Genomic DNA, 17048 nt, shown 5'->3' with positions numbered 1-17048 from the left:
AGGGGGCCCAGCCAGCCCAGGCCATCTGTTCACCCTGCTGACCAGCAGGGGCTCGTGGCCCGGTCCCTGCACCCCGGTGAGGCAGGGTCGGGGGGGAGCCCCGTGCCAGAGGGCACGTGGTGGAGGTGGCCTCTGGCAGGCCTGCATCACCCCCTCTGCGTCTCACCCCCGAGTGTGGTGGAGAAGGGTGCCCACAGGTGCCCACACACGGAAAGACAAAAGCTTGGCTCAGAGGATGACTTTCAATAGATCGCAGCGAGGTAGCTGCTCTGCTACTTACGAAACCCTGACCCAGAATCAGGTTGTCTACGAATGATTTAGCACCGGGTGCCTCACGAACATGCGGTTCACTAAGGGCGATGGAGACGGCCCCCTTCTGTCTGCGCTCTGGTCCCCAAGCAAGCGGCTCTACGCACTGGCCCCCCGGAAGAGGCCGGCTATCCCAGGCCAACCGAGACTCCATGGCACTGCAGTATCGTTACGGTTTAGGGGGGATTTTGACTTAGAGGCATTCAGTAATAATCCCACAGATGGTAGCTGCGCTCCATCGGCTCCTCAGCCAAGCACATACACCAAATGTCTGAACCTGCGGTTCCTCTCATACTACTGAGCAGGAATATTATTACAACAACACATCATCAGTAGGGTAAAACTAACCTGTCTCACAACGGTCTAAACCCAGCTCACGTTCCCTATCAGTGGGTGAACAATCCAACGCATGGTAATTTCTGCTTTACAATGATAGGATGAACTGACATCAAAGGATCAAAAAGTGATGTCGCTATGAACGCTTGGCTGCCACAAGCTAGCTATTCCTGTGGTAACGTTTCGGACACCTGCTGCTTGCAACCCAAAAAGTCAGAAAGATCGTGATGCTTTCATGGTCTAATTTCATACTGAAAATCGAGATCAAGCATACCTTTGCCCATATGCTCCGCAGGCGGATTCTGTGCTCCCTGAGCTCACCTTAGGACACCTGCGTTATTGTTTGATAGGTATTCTGCCCCAGTCAAACTCCCCACCTGCCACTGTCCCCGGAACAAGTCGCGCCCGGCAAGCACCGGGCGCTTGGAGCCAGAAGTGAGAGCCCCACGGGCTCGCCTCCCCGCCTCACCGGGTAGGTACTGCGTGTAAGTGAAAAATGATAGGAGTAGTGGTATTTCACCGGCGGCCTGAAGGCCTCCCACTTATCCTACACCTCTCATGTCTCTTCACAGTGCCATATTAGAGTCAAGCTCAACAGGACCTTCCCTTGGCTGCGGTTTCGCTAGATAGTAGGTAGGGACAGTGGGAATCTCGTTCATCCATTCATGCGCATCACTAATTAGATGACGAGCTATTTGGTTAAGAGAGTCATAGTTACTCCTGCGGTTTACCCATGCTTCACTGAATTACTTGACTTTGACATTCAGAGCACTGGGCAGAAATCACATTGCGTCAACACCCGCCTCGGGCCTTCGGGATGCTTTGTTTTAATTAAACTATCAGATTCCCCTGGTCCGCACCAGTTCCAAGTCAGCTGTTAGGTGCCGGCTGAGGCAGAATGCCGGCCCTGCGCCCCCGGGGAGGGGGCATGGGGAGAGGTGACCACCGCAGCTGGGGCGATTGACAGGAAGGGCTGGGTCGCGTCCAGATTTGCCATTGCCTCGGAGGGTGGCGCCTCGTCCAGCCTTGACATGTGCCCAGCCCTGCTTCAGGCCCAAGCCTGACCGACCCAGCCCTTAGAGCCAATCCTTATCCTGAAGTTATGGATCTGACTTGCCGACTTCCCTTACCTACATTGTTCCAACATGCCAGAGGCTGGTTACCTTGGAGACGTGCTGCAGATATGCGTACGGCCCGGCGCGAGATTTAAACCCTCTCCCCCGGATTTTCAAGGACCAGCGGGAGCTCACCAGACGCTGCCAGAACCGCAACGCTTTCCAAGGCTCGGGCCCCTCTCTCGGGGTGAACCCATTCCAGGGTGCCCTGCCCTTCACTAAGAAAAGAGAACTCTCCCCGGGGCTCCTTCCGGCTTCTTGGAGCTCATTGCGTTACCGCACTGGATGCCACGAAGGCGCCCGTCTCTGCCACTCCTGGTTCGGGGATCTGAACCCGACTCCCTTTCAATCGGCTGAGGGCAACGGAGGCCATCGCCCGTCCCTTCCAAACGGCGCTCTCCCATCTCTTAGTACCGACTGACCCATATTCACCTGCTGTTCACATGGAACCTTTCACCATTTCGCCCTTCAAAGTTCTCGTTTGAGTATTTGCTACTACCACCAAGATCGGCACCTGCGGCAGCTCCACCCAGGCCCTCACCCCAGGCTTCCGTGCGCATGGCAGCGGCTCTCCTATTCATCGCGGCTTAGCTCCTGCGGATCTTAATGCCGGTTGAAGAACCAGAACCTTTTGGGCCTGGCGGCGCAGGGTACGCCTTAATCTCCTGGGTTCTCCTGCTTAGCTACACAGAGACACGGGGACACTCTGTCGGCGTAAAAGATCGGATTTATTAGCTGCAGCTAGTACAGTTGTCCTAGAAGTACACATAGTATGTTCTCAGGAGACTGCCACTTCACTCCGTGGCGCACAATCTTATATAGTACATATATGAAATATACATGAACTAAGAACACACCTATAACATATAAAAGGAGCCAATAAGAATAGTTCGAAAATAGGATAGAGCCAATAGGAAAAGTTGGAAAACAAAGTATCGAGTAACTCGAAGAAGCCTCTCCTCCATCTGTGTTTGCCACCCCTCCCCACAGGTTAAGGTATTAACCAGGTCTGTAACTGACTTGCAGAAGGCGAGATACATTTGTGTGTTTTGGAGGACAGTTGTGAAACAAGAGAATACGAACAGAGGACAGCGAAGGCCAGACGACAAGATAAAGTCAGAAGAGAATAGTGTGAACCAACAGATAGTTGAGACAGGGATTAGGAAAACCAGACAGGGATTAGTGTACTCAGCCAGTCTCTAACACCAGCTTTGTAAATAGAGGCACAAGGCTACTTCAACACAATATTGCAGGAAAAGCAGAAACGACTTCGATCGTCGTGCTGCCTGAGTGAGGGCAACACAAAATGGCGGCGGAGCATGAAATGGCGAGTCAATTCGATCACGATCGAAAATCGAATTTTCTCAGACCCTCCTTTTGCCAGAACTCAGGCAAGATACATAGACTCACGTTAATCTGAGTCAATGTCGATGGCCATGAGGTCATCGAGTTGTTGCTGTACCATCATTTTAATATTTTCTATTCTTTGTGACTTGGGTTTAGGGATGCACATAGTAGCACAAAAGTCGCAAATGGCGGGGCCACAGTGCATACAAAGGCAACAAGAGAAAATGATGGTCAAAACTACTCCAAGGAATGTCAATACCTTCCAACCCCATTTGGACAGTAGTCCCCAAAACCACTCCAATAATGACCAATCTCCTGATGAATCGACTCAGAGATTATATGTAACTTAGAGATAGCTTGGTATACTGTCGGAGCGTCATCAGGTATGAACATACAGCAACTTGACCCGATCAACTTGCACACTCCACCACGGTCCGCAAGAACAAAGTCTAAGGCAACTCGGTTTTGTAAAGTCATAAGACGATCCGCCTGTAGTTCTGCCGTGATATTACTTAAGGCTCCTACAGTGATTTCTATGGTAGTTTCTACGACACAAATCAATTGCCTTATATTTCTGCTGTTGGCCATTGGACCCCAAAAAGGAAGAAAACCTTTGAGGAAATCTCCTCCCTCTTGTCCTGCTGTATCTTTAGAATTAATAATCCCTCTGCCATATCTGTTTCGATGAGGATTTGCAGAAGCGGTGTATGTAGGGGGAAGAAGGAAAGCTATATAACAGGTACCAGAAAAACCAGTTGGCAACCACGTGTAAGCCCTATCGTGACAGATGAAATATGTACCCTGAGATGGTACTAGAGGTGGCAAATTCTGAGAGGAGTAGACGTATGTGTGGGAACAGCTATTTCTTTGTACGGTGTCGGCTGACTGACCATTTATCTGTAGACAGAAATTGCCCTGATGTGGTATAGTCCAAATCGGTGGAGATTTTCTCTGTTTAACCTTATCACTAAGGCTAGTGACATAATGGGTGATTTTCCAGTTAGTGTACGCTTTTCTTTCGTCAACGGAAATCTTACTATTTTCCATGATTTTAGCCATAGCTACCATTCCCTTTATCAATGAACTATGACTAAAATCTGGACCACCAATATATGAACTAACTGATCATCTGAATTTGCTTTGATAGGCATTGGAGAAGATAACAAAATAAGCCCAAGCAGAACCCTCATAAGAGAACGGGAGAACTAAATACGGCATTCCTTTTTCTGTGGTATGTGGCAGAAGTCCACACACCCAACAATCAGTTGTATTGATCACTAATTGGTGTTGATGTAATAACTGGACAAATGAATTGTTGTAATATTCGGTTCTTCTAATGAGTTCATGTTGAGGAAGGGTATGAAATAGATGTGGAGAGACAGTAGAAGAAGACGAAGAGGTAGAAGGAGAGACAACTTTTTTCTGCAGAGCATAAATAATCCAACTTATACACGCCAAAAGGATACACAATAATATAATGATACATAAGGCTATGCTAAAACGACTGTACATTAATCTACAGGATTCTTTTTTTCATTTTATCCTTTCTCTCTCTTTTGCCTAATGTAGTTTCCATCTTTCTAAATGGATGCTCACGGCAATCTTCCTCAATCACTTAGTCACGATTGTCTGCCGTCCTATGACACTGCAAGTCCTGCAGGCCTATTGCCACTACTCAGGTCACCACGAAGACTCCTACCGTGACCCTGCAACCGGGATAGAAAAACTACATAGGAGAGAGAAAATCTTAAGTGTTCTTTAGTCTGGGTCTTAGGTTATAGTGTTCTTTATCAGGTGCAGTTTGGTCTCGGAACAATGTTCGCGGATTTGTCGTATTCAAGCGACGATGTGGTGTTATCGCTTCCTGAAGAATGTCGTCGTCCTCTTTCTCAGACAATGTTCCATTCAGGCGTGCATCACTAAAAGGTACAAATCGTGGAACCTTCTCACTCTCAGAGTCACTAATGCCCTTACGCACCCATTGATCGAAGGGTAGAGGCAAAGGCACTTTCTTACAATGCACGCCGTGAATCCAATTTTTCTTTCCTTCGACTTTCACTGCTGTTCTTGTCGTTAGGAGAACCAACCGAGGCTCCTTCCACCGGGGCTCCAAATTTTTCGTCCTTTGGAAATTCTTTATGCAGACCTAGTCACCTGGTTGGATGGAATGACCTGGATCTGTGGAAGCCTCTGGCAATGCACTCTGAACCTGTTGATGGAAAACATGCAATTTAGTCGTAAGGTCGTGCAAGTAATCTATTAACATTGGATATGGCAAGTCTGAGTATTTCTTAGGGCGAGGGACTCCCCATATATTAGCTGGGCACCCAAAAACCACTTCGTAAGGGCTAAGTCCCAAACGAGAGTGTACAGCAGTTCTGGTGGATAGAAGAGCCAATGGTAAAGCATCGGGCCAATTAAGTCCTGTACTAGCCTGCACTTTCGCTAGTTTTAGTGTTAAAGTTCCATTGTAGCATTCCACTAAACCCGCTGACTGTGGATGGTTTGCCGCATGGAACTTTTGCTTGATACCAAGACCCGCACAAACTTTTTGCATGACTTGGCCAACAAATTCACTCCCATTGTCACTCCAGACAATGCGCGGCAAACCAAACCTGGGGAAAAATTATTTTAGTAGAACTTTAGCAGTTGATAAAGCTGTGTTATCTTTTAGAGGGAATGCTTCTATCCATCTAGAAAAGGCACATACTACCACCAGAACATATTTGAGGTTGTTGCATCGTTCCATATGAATGTAATCGATTTGCAACACCTCAAATGGATATGTCAGAGGAGCAAAGTGACCTGCTGGAGTTGGGGTTCCCTTTCCCGGATTGTACATTAGACAAACAATACAATGTTTCACTACATTGTCTGCACACTTTGGGATTCCTTCGTTCTGCCACACTGGAGCCAGAAGTTTGCATATTCCCTTCGCACTTAAGTGGGCTGGACCATGCGCCATCGTAACTACTGGTAGTACGTAAGCGTCTGGTAACAGCCAACGTTGGTATTCAGATAATTCCACCCAACATCCCATTTTATTTAACATTCCTGTACTTTCTTTCCACTTACTCAATTCTTTCTCTGTAGCCTCTTCCTGAATCGACCTTACACTTTCTACTGTATTCTCATACATTCCTCTCTCTCTAACCCAATTCGTAGGACCCTCAACATACATTGGACTTGTAGCATCTCTCGCTGTCTTTTTCACTACTTCATCTGCAAATGCATTTCCTCGACCAATATCGTCTGTAATCTTTCTGTGCGCACTAAACTTCACAATTGCTATTTGGGTAGGCAAAGCAAGTGACTCAAGGAGATCAGTCACCAATTGACCATGTTGTATTTTAGTGCCATGGGAAGTAAGGAATCCCATCTCTTTCCAAAGACGCCCAAAATTGAACACCTCACCAAACGCGTACTGGCTGTCGGTGTACACATTCACTCTTTTTCCTTTTGACAACACACATGCTCTCGTTAAAGCTATCAGTTCTGCTGCTTGAGCTGAATTGTATCTAATGCGTGCTGTTTCCACGACTGTATGTAAAGTAGTAACAGCATAGGCTGAAACTGTTTCTCCACTAGGAAGCTTGAAACAAGAACCATCCACCCATAGAATTCCATCCGGATTTTCTAGCGGCGTATCTTCCTCAGTACGGAAGAAACAATCATGTTGTTCTTGAACACCTTTCTCTACTGGAAGAGGCAACAAAGTAGCTGGATTTAAAGTATTACATCGTTTGATATGCACGTGACTAGCCAAAAGCGTCAGCTCATATCCAGACAAACGAGCACTCGTAAGATGTTGTGTTTTTGTTTGGTTTAATAAGGTATCCACTGCATGCGGCACCATAACAATAAATGTGTTATCTAACACTACTCCAGCAGACTGTCGAATAGAAATTGCTGCTGCTGCTGTCGCTTTAAGACAACTAGGTAATGCTTTAGCTACTGGATCTAACGTAGCGGAAAAATAGGCACATGGCCGCTGTTTGTCTCCAAAACGCTGCGTTAAAACTGACAATGCACAACCCTCTCTCTCATGGACATAGAGCGTGAACGGCTTACTGTAATCAGGAGTACCCAATACAGGAGCAGAACACAGAGCAGCACGCAAGTCAGTGAAACTCTTCTGACATTCGTCAGTCCATGGAAGGGGCTGAGGTGTATCTTTCAAAGTGAGTGCCAACAGAGGTTTAGCCAACAAAGAAAAGTTCGGGATCCACTGCCTACAATAAGAACTAATACCCAGGAAGACACGTACCTCCCTTTGTGTGGATGGCACAGACATTTGCACAATCGCCTGAATTAATTCTGGGGTTAATCGTCATCCCTCCTTTGATAGGAGATGACCCAAATAGGTAACCTCTCGACGAACATATTGTAGTTTGGAAGGTGAAACCTTATGATTCAGATTAAACAAATGGCGTAACAATGCAACAGTCACATTCTTGCAAATATCTTCTGAATCAGCAGCGATTAACAAGTCGTCCATGTACTGAATAAGAGCAGCACCAGACGGCAAATGAAAAGTATCAAGATGATATTTTAAAGCTTGGCTGTAAATAGAGGGACTTTCACAATAGCCCTGAGGTGCGCACTTAAACCGGAAGCTTCGGCCTCCAAGAGAGAAGCCAAAAATATCCCTACTCTCTTCAGCAATGGGAACACTAAAGAAGGCATTCTTTAGATCGATAACAGAAAACCAAGTCGCTGTGGAAGGTATCATTGTCAACAGAGCAGTGATATCTGAGACTACAGGAAATTGTGGTACAACAATTTTATTTACCTCCCGAAGATCAATTACGAAACGATAAACAGGAGGCTGAGAAGGATCAGTGCGTTTAAGAACAGGAAGAATAGGACTATTACATATGTTACCTCTCATTTCCTCAACCACATCCTTCTGAATCAAATCATGAATGATTTCCAAAAGCGCTTTTCCACCTTCAGTGGAAATTCTATACTGCGGAATACGTGGCAATTCAACATTAGGCTTGAGAGAGACAACATAAGGTGGAATCTCAAGACAGCCCACATCTTTCGGACCCGTGGCCCAAAGCGTTGCTGGAAGAGAAAGCAATTCAGGTGGAAACTGATCTTTGGACAAATACATTGGAGAAGTCAGTTTCTGTCCTAAAGTAAGATGTACACCAGAAGGAGAACAATATATCGTAGCATGCATTCTTTTCAATAAGTCCAAACCCAACAGATTCTCACCGCAACCATTTGTCAAAAGAAGCGGAGCTTCCAAATCATAAGGGCCAACTGAAATAGGCAAAGGGCAAGAAACCGGATTACGAACAGGGGCGCCAGAAAATCCTATTGATACATTAGTTAAGCCAGACAAATGTGCCCCAGGGAGTTTAGAATGAATGATAGAACTTCTCATCGCACCAGTATCTAGGAGAAATGGCTCTGAAACACCCATATTAGTGACATTAACATAAGGTCCATTCTGATCTACTGGAATCAACACAACTCCCTTACTTTGTCCAAGGCTGTCCTAGTTAGCACGAAGACTTTCATTCTCGCCTTCAATATAATGGTCTTCATTGTAATACTGTGTAGACCTAACATTTTGCTGATCAAAATAGTTCACGGAATTAGGAGGAGGAAAGGAACGCTGTTCTTGAGTCAACACACCTCGACCTCTACCTCTGTTTGTTGACTGGAGGCCACCACGACCTCGTGGAGCAGATAATGCTCCATTTCGCTGCAATAAAACCAGACAACTATTCTTAAAATGACCTTCCTCTCTACAATAGGCACATTGATTAGGTCCTAACAAAGGTCGCGGAATATATGGCTCAGGTTTTTGATACAACCTCTGAAACTGTGGAGGCTGTTGAAACTGAGGCTGAACATAACGAGGAGGATAAGCTTGTTGCAAGAGAACCTTCGTTTCCAATTCTTTCGTCTTTTTCCCTTGCTTTTCTTTTTCTTCTTTATCTCTGTTCTCATAATATTGTGCAGTAGCCAATATCTGGGCAGAAGAAGAAACAGCCCATGAACTTTCAGAATCTTTCAAATTGTGTGACAACTCGGGAAGCAAATTAAATACAAATTTGTCCACAAATAATCGCTGTCCACCCTCTGTAGCCATATCTTGACCACTGTGATCAATAAATATTTCCTCGAAACGAGTGAAGAAATCAGAGACACTCTCATCTTTCTTCTGTTTACATGCCGCTAATTTATCCCAGTTAACTCTCAAGGCAGGCATCATCGTTTTAATTAATGTAATAATTCTACCAGGGAGTTCTGAAACCAAAGCATCAGGCTTAGCACCACCCACTTGAGCTGCATCCGCGGCAGTTATAGCAGCCCAATCAACACCTAATGCTTGAACATGATTCTCTCTACGAATCTTAGCCCATAATGCTTGCAGAGCTACATTTCCCATTAACATATCAATATTGGCTAAATTCTAGGGGTGGGCGGAATTTGCGTAATCGAGTTACGCAAATCTCCGCGAAACGGTAAAAAATCTCCGCGAACATGCAAAAATTCCGCGAACACGCGGAATTGCTTGTTCGCGATACTTTTTTCCTGTTCGCAATCGCTGTTTGCGTGCTCGGGGTGAAATACCTCGCGAACACGCATATTGAGAACGCGAACAAGCAAAAAATTTCGCGAAGTTGCGGAACGCAGATTTTTGGGCAATTTTGCGTTCTCCGCGGAACGCGAAATTACCCAGATTCCGCAAATTCCGCGAACGGAACGGAATTTGCCGCCCAGGCCTACTAAATTCATGATGCAAGCATCAACCGTCTGTGACAATTCTTTATAATAACCTGCAGGATTCTTACGAGGATCCGGTAGAGTCTGTTTAAGTGCTAAAACTTCAGATCGTTTCCAAGGGACATGTACCCATATACGTTGGAAATGAGCAGGAATAGCTGGATTATTACCTTGAGCCCCAACTTCCTCCTTCCACACTGGAGGAACTTCTCTCATGGGATTATTTTTCAGTGTCAACCTAGCCGACAGATCGGAATCAAGGAAAGTCTGAGGGGACAACAAGGATCTAAAGGTAATAAGTGTCCCTACAGCTTTCTAAACCTTAGAACCCACAATAAGTCCTTTATCGAAGTCAGCCTGAACATCTAACAGACCGTGTGGAATCGAACTCAAATTCATATCCTCCCATTCTTTAACGAGAATATCACACATTACATTGAAAACATATCTTTGCGTAGGCGCATTCCATTGTGAGATGGTAGACATAATATCAGGCACACTGTACTGGGGACCCCTTTTGATCCATTTACGTGCGAGAGAGTCCAACCTTTCTCGTTCTTCAGAATCTGGGAACTGACTATGAGACTGTCATCGAGCAAAAGCCGGAGACACATTTAACGCCTCAAAGAAAGGTGATAAAAGACCAGCGACAGTGTCCGTGAGTCGCTTACGCACAGAGAATTGGATATAAGAATAGGGGACAAAGTATTAGGCGAACTAACGGAAGGATAACTAGTAATTGCAGGAGGAACAGAAGGCAAAGGAGAACAAAGATCAGGAGATGAGGGCAAAGAGGTTGAAGTTAAAGGAAAAACTGGTAGAGGCGGAGATACTGAAAGGGGAAAAGGCGGAAGAGCCAGAACAGGCGGAGGTACTGCTGGCGGCTGAACAGGCTGTAACAACAGGGGTGCATTGGCACCTTGTGCATAGGGCGGAGGCAATCTCAATAAATGAGACATTAGGGGATCTTCTTCTAAATCTTTCTTGTTATCGGAAGGGGAAACAGGCAACACCGGATAGCATTTATCTATCGCCATACGATGCTGTCTCTCTGAAATTTCCATCGCATTATTAATTTCGTCATCTTTGAATTGTTGGGCAGCCTGTATAATTGTCATACCCTGTGCTTTCCTATCTCGTTTTGCTTGTTTAATTTCTCTCTGTTTGGCTTCCTTACGCCAAAGGCGGAAAGGGTCAAACATTGCCGGCCGGGCTTTTCTTTTGAATAAAACTGCTTCCAAATTATCTAGCACATCAGAATCGAAACTACCATTTTCTGGCCATTTTAAAACATCATCTTTCTTCGTGTATCGGGTCCATGCTTCGTTAAAGGCAATGGGGCCAATACCATGTTTAGAATAGAGCTCATATGTGGGAGTTCCAACCGAAGGAATCGGACAAGAGTCCTCAAGCCGGGAATCCCTATTACAACCAAAGCAACAAAGTTTTCCAAACTTAGTCAGACCAGGCATCTCCTGATTTCACCGGACTGTTCACAAACTTCAAGGGGGTAAAACTCATTTCATTTTTCATTTCATTTCATAAGGCTTTATTAGTTTACGCAGCACAAATGCACTTACCCCTCGGCTTCGGCTATTGCAATAGTCGAATTTAAGGACAATAGAAACAAAGGAACAAAGAAACAAAATTGTGGGTGCGACCCACTAAATACTTAACTAAGGATGTCTTCTTACGCCAACAGAGGCCCGTCTATCGTCTCGCCTTACCATACATCACCAAAGGAAGGGCCAAGGCAGGGCGGCAGTCAGGGCAGCAGTTGTCAGTAGCCGTCAGGAAGGAGTAACCACGCTGCAAAAGACCTTTGGACCACTTTTGTTATACAGGGGTCGCTTGACGTGGCTCGCGATTCCTCCAGAATTTTCCTGCGGGGTTCCTCACGACCTTCAGGCAGAACCACTACCAGTGAAGCCACCCAACGTTGGGCGCCAGTTGAAGAACCAGAACCTTTTGGGCCTGGCGGCGCAGGGTACGCCTTAATCTCCTGGGTTCTCCTGCTTAGCTACACAGAGACACGGAGACACTCTGTCGGCGTGAAAGATCGGATTTATTAGCTGCAGCTAGTACAGTTGTCCTAGAAGTACACACGGTATGTTCTCAGGAGACTGCCACTTCACTCCGTGGCACACAATCTTATATAGTACATATATGAAATATACATTAACTAAGAACACACCTAAAACATATAAAAGGAGCCAATGAGAATAGTTCGAAAATAGGATTGAGCCAATAGGAAAAGTTGGAAAACAAAGTATCGAGTAACTCGAAGAAGCCTCTCCTCCATCTGTGTTTGCCACCCCTCCCCACAGGTTAAGGTATTAACCAGGTCTGTAACTGACTTGCAGGTGGCGAGATACATTTGTGTGTTTTGGAGGACAGTTGTGAAACAAGAGAATACGAACAGAGGACAGCGAAGGCCAGACGATAAGATAAAATCAGAAGAGAATAGTGTGAACCAACAGATAGTTGAGACAGGGATTAGGAAAACCAGACAGGTATTAGTGTACTCGGCCAGTCTCTAACACCAGCTTTGTAAACAGAGGCACAAGGCTACTTCAACACAATATTGCAGGAAAAGCAGAAACAACTTCGATCGTCGTGCTGCCTGAGTGAGGGCAACACAAAATGGTGGCGGAGCACGAAATGGCGAGTCAATTCGATCACGATCGAAAATCGAATTTTCTCACGGTGATGGCCGGGTATGGGCCCGATGCTCCAGCTCCAACCATTTTCAGGGCTAGTTGATTCGGCAGGTGAGTTGTTACACACTGCTTAGCAAATTCTGCCTACCATGGCCACCGTCCTGCTGTCTATATCATTCAACACCTTTTCTGGGGTCTGATGAGCATCGGTATTGGGCGCCTTAACCCGGCTTTCGGTTCATCCCGCAGCGCCAGTTCTGCTTACCAAAAGTGGCCCACTAGGCACTCGCATTCCATGTCCGACTCCACGCCAGCGAGTCGGGCCTCTTACCCATCTAACGTTTGAGAATAGGTTGAGCTCATTTCAGCCCCAAGACCTCTAATCATTTGCTTTACCACATAAAACTGGGGGCTTCGAGCGCCAGCTATCCTGCGGGAAACTTAAGAGGGAACCATCTACTAGATAGTTTGATTAGTCTTTTGCCCCTATATCCAGGTCGGATGACTGATTTGCACATCAGGACCGCTACAGACCACCACCAGAGTTTCCTCTGTCTTCGCCCTGCCCAGGCATAGATCACCATCTTTCGGGTTCTATCATGCACACTCATGCTCCACCTCCCCAATGAAGCGGGCGAGACGGGCCAGTGGTGCGCCCACCGCTGGAAGCGCGGCAGGATCCCACCTCAACTGGCCCTCAGCTTCATTGCACCTCAGGGTTTCGCTCAGCCCTCTCACTCACACATGTGTTTGACTTCTTGTTCCGTGTTTGACGGGTCGGGTGGGTAACCGACATCGCCGCAGACCCCTGGCGCCCGGCGTGGGCCTCCCCGCCCAGCGTCGCGATGCAGTCAAGTGCACTGAGCACAGTCCGCCCCAGTCAACAGTCGCACCAGGAGTAGGGGGCCCATCCCATTTTCCCCACCCCAGCGCACCCCGATGGGTGGCGGGAGCGGGTGCCAGGGGGAGGGCGCAGAGGCAGTTGAATCTCCCTTAGCCCTGCCATCTGTCCACCACCCACGTGGTGAGAAATCCTGGGCACCCCATTCAAGGCTTCCCCTCTAGGAGTCAGACCGCACCATTGGGAGAAAAAAAGCGTTACCAGGTGCTCGGCCCTGTAGTCCCTCCCACCCACCCATGGGTGAGGGCTGCTCCCGGGATGATGGGAGCAGGCAGCCCCACTGTTGCCGGTCCCTCCCAGAATAACTGGGAGGGACTGCGTGAGTCTTTATACCCCTCGGTTCAGCCGCTCAGGACTGGGTCGAACCTGGTACCTGGCGACGAGGGAGGGTGGCCCCACCTGCACATCAGCCATCCGTCACCATGCGGCCCGAGCTATGCCAGCCGGCTGGTGAGTAGCCCATCCCAACCTTGCCTGGGTCAGAGGCGCCGGAAGGGAAGAGCCAAGTGGCTCCCCATCCCGCACATCTCCCACTGAGAGCAGCCAGGGGTCCCCTCGCAGGCCCTCGGCTCCTTCTCTTCCAGGACACCCTGCCACCTGAGTAGGCCCACTCCTGGGTCACCCAAAGCCCGGTTGGGCTGGGACTCAGGCCCGGGAGGGCCTGGAGTGGCAGGGCCTTTCTGGGGGGTTGTGCCAGCTGAGGAAGGCACTGCCATTCAGCTTTCCCCCACTGCGGGAGTTGTGCCAGATGAGCATGGGTTATGAATCGGGAGGGCCCACCCATGTTCCCCTCCCATTGATAGAGACAGGGCCTGGGGGCTGCTCTGTCCCCTGTCCCTCGCCCGGTCCTTACCCAAGTGCCCCATGTGGCCACGGACCTCTCCGCTGGCTGACGCAGGCGAGGGCAGAGCCGGGCCCTGTGCCTAGGTTATGCTTGCAAGTTTACCTACAGAAATCTTGTTACAACATTTACTTCCTCTAGGAAGTCAAGTTTGATCCTCTTCTTGGTGCTCCGCCATGGCTGCTGTGGGGCCAATCTGAGGACCTCACTAAACCAACCAATCAGTAGTAGCGACAGGCGGTGTGTACAAAGGGGAGGGACTTAATCAATGTGAGCCTATGACCAGCACTTACTGGGAATTTCTCATTCATCGGAGATAATTGCAACCCCCAATCCCTATCACGAACCTGGTTCAGCGGGTTACCCGCAGCTGTCGGCGAAAGTTAGACACATGCTGATCAGTTCAATGTAGTGCGCGTGCAGCCTCGGACATCTAAGGGCATCACAGACCTGTTATTGCTTGATCTCGTGTGGCTGAACCCCACTTGTCCCTTGAAGAAGTTGGACGCGGACCCCTGGGGGTCGCATAACTAGTTAGCATGGAGTAGTCTCATCCGTTATCGGAATTAGCCATACAAATTGCTCCACCAACTAAGAACGGCCATGCACCACAACCCACAGAATCAGGAAAGAGCTATCAATCTGTTAATCCTTTCCGTGTCAGGGCGGGCGAGGTTTCCCGTGTTGAGTCAAATTAAGCCGCAGGCTTCACTCCTGGTGGTGCCCTTCCGTCAATTCCTTTAAGTTTCAGCTTTGCAACCATAGTCTCCATGGAACCCAAGGACTTTGGTTTCCCGGAAGCTTCTTGGTGGGTCATGGGAATAACACCGCCGGATTACTAGTCGGCATACGACGGTATCAGATCGTCTTCGAACTTCTGACTTTTGTTCTTGATTAATTAAAACATTCTTGGCAAATGCTTTCGCTTTGGGTTCATCTGGTGCCAGTATAAGAATTTCACCTCTAGCGGCACAACACGAATGCCCCCGGCCATCCCTCCTAATCATGGCCCCAGTTCCGAAAAACAAAAAAATAGAACCGGAGTTCTATTCCATTATTCCTAGCTTAAGTATTCAGGCGACTGTCTTGCTTTAAACACTCTAATTTTTTCAAAGTAAATGCTTCGGACCCCTAGGACACGCAGTCAAGAGCATAAAGGTGACCCTGAAAGGCAGAGGCTGAGACAGGCGATAGCTCGCCTGGCGGCGGACCGACAGCTCAATCCCAAGATTTAAGTGTGAGTTTTTTAACTGCAGCAACTTAAAAATATGCTATTGGATTTGGAATTACCGCTGCTTCTGGCACCAGACTTGCCCTCTGATGGATCCTCGTTAAATAGGATTTAAAGTGTACTCATTCCAATTACAGGGCCTCAAAAGAGTCCGTTATAGGTATTTTTTCGTCACTACCTCCCAGAGTCGGGAGTGGGTAACTTGCGCGCCTGCTGCCTTCCTTGGATGTGGTAGCCGTTTCTCAGGCTCCCTCTGTGGAATCGAACCCTGATTCCCCATTACCCGCGGTCACCACGGTAGGCACAGAAAGTACAGTCGAAAGTTGATAGGGCAGACATCCGAATGTATCATCGCCGTCATGGGGATGTGCAATCGGCCCAAGGTTATCTAGAGTCACCAAAGTGGCTGGCCGAGCCTGGATTGGTCTTGGTCGATAAATGCACGCGTCCCGGGAGGTCAGTACTCGTCGTCATGTATTAGCTCTAGAGTTACCACAGTTATCCAAGTAAAAGATGGAGTGATCAAAGAAACCATAACTGATTTAATGAGCCATTTGCAGTTTTACTGTACCGGCCGTGTGTACTTACACGTGCATGGCTTAATCTTTGAGACAAACATATGCTACTGGTAGGATCAACCAGGTAGCCGCACCTGCTGACAGGGTGGGGTTTGGGAGCCGCGTGCCTGCCTCCCTGACCGATAACCTTTGCTCACCCCTCCCTCTAGGGAGCCTGCTAGGGAAAGGAGCCTGCCCACCTGGACAGGAGAGCTTGCTGGAGGGTTGGAGAGGTGCAGTCCCACGGGCACCAGCGTCACCCCTCGAGAGCTGCTGCAGAAATGCGCTGGGCAGAGAGGGGTAACGGCATGTAACGCAGGGCTGACCGACCTGCCGGGCAGCAGTGTTCAGAGCCTGGTGCCACCCGACCCCTTCCGCTCGGGTCAGACGACTGAGGGCCGTGAGCTGCTCTGCTGGGTAAGGGCCAGGCGGCAGACCCTCAAGTCGGACGGTCCATGTGGGGTGGAAGCTCTTTGCTTGAAAAAACAGTTGAGGCTGTCCAAGCACTCCATCCTTAAACGGACCCAGCGTGCCTAATCGATCGGTATATGGCATGCTTCGCGTCCCTGCCCGCTACTGGGGCAGGCAGGCTCAGAGGAAGCCCATCAGGAAGGGCCGGGAGTCAGGCAAAGAACCCTTCCCCTGGGGGCCTCCAGCAGGTGGGCCCGGGTCCTGCCATCCCCTGTCTCGGAATCGCCGGACCTCACGGATGTCTGACTGACCCTCTCGAAGTAACCCAGAGGAAAAATACCCCCCTTTCTTGTAATCCGTACTCACCGGGTGATGGAGGGGACCCAAGGCGCGAAGGTGCCCAACTTCCTGGAGCCCTAGCTGGGATCGGGGAGGCAAAAGCGCCCTTATCGGGATTTCCAGGGACACAATGCCATCTGGTTGCACCATTGGAAAACATTGTGCGTGACCAGATGGCCGAGGGGATAGGTGCGACCATATGGCCGAGGGGAAAGGAGCGACCAGATGGCCGGGCACGAAGGGTGGCCATCTGG

General features: G+C 48.5%; 3 pseudogenes; all 3 read right to left on the bottom strand.

Annotated features, from left to right (window-relative positions):
- Positions 1–217: 217 nt before the first annotated feature.
- LOC146823248 (28S ribosomal RNA) lies at positions 218–1788 on the bottom strand (annotated as a pseudogene).
- Positions 1789–12508: 10720 nt separating this feature from the next.
- On the bottom strand, positions 12509–13267 carry LOC146823247 (28S ribosomal RNA; annotated as a pseudogene; the record flags this gene model as incomplete).
- A 1073-nt stretch (positions 13268–14340) lies between these two features.
- Positions 14341–16132, bottom strand: LOC146823246 (18S ribosomal RNA; annotated as a pseudogene).
- Positions 16133–17048: the final 916 nt, after the last annotated feature.

This window comes from Triturus cristatus, chromosome 5_2 (genome assembly GCF_964204655.1).
Source record: "Triturus cristatus chromosome 5_2, aTriCri1.1, whole genome shotgun sequence".
In the NCBI taxonomy this organism is placed as follows: Eukaryota; Metazoa; Chordata; class Amphibia; order Caudata; family Salamandridae; genus Triturus; species Triturus cristatus.
This window is presented reverse-complemented; position numbering and strand designations above follow the sequence as displayed.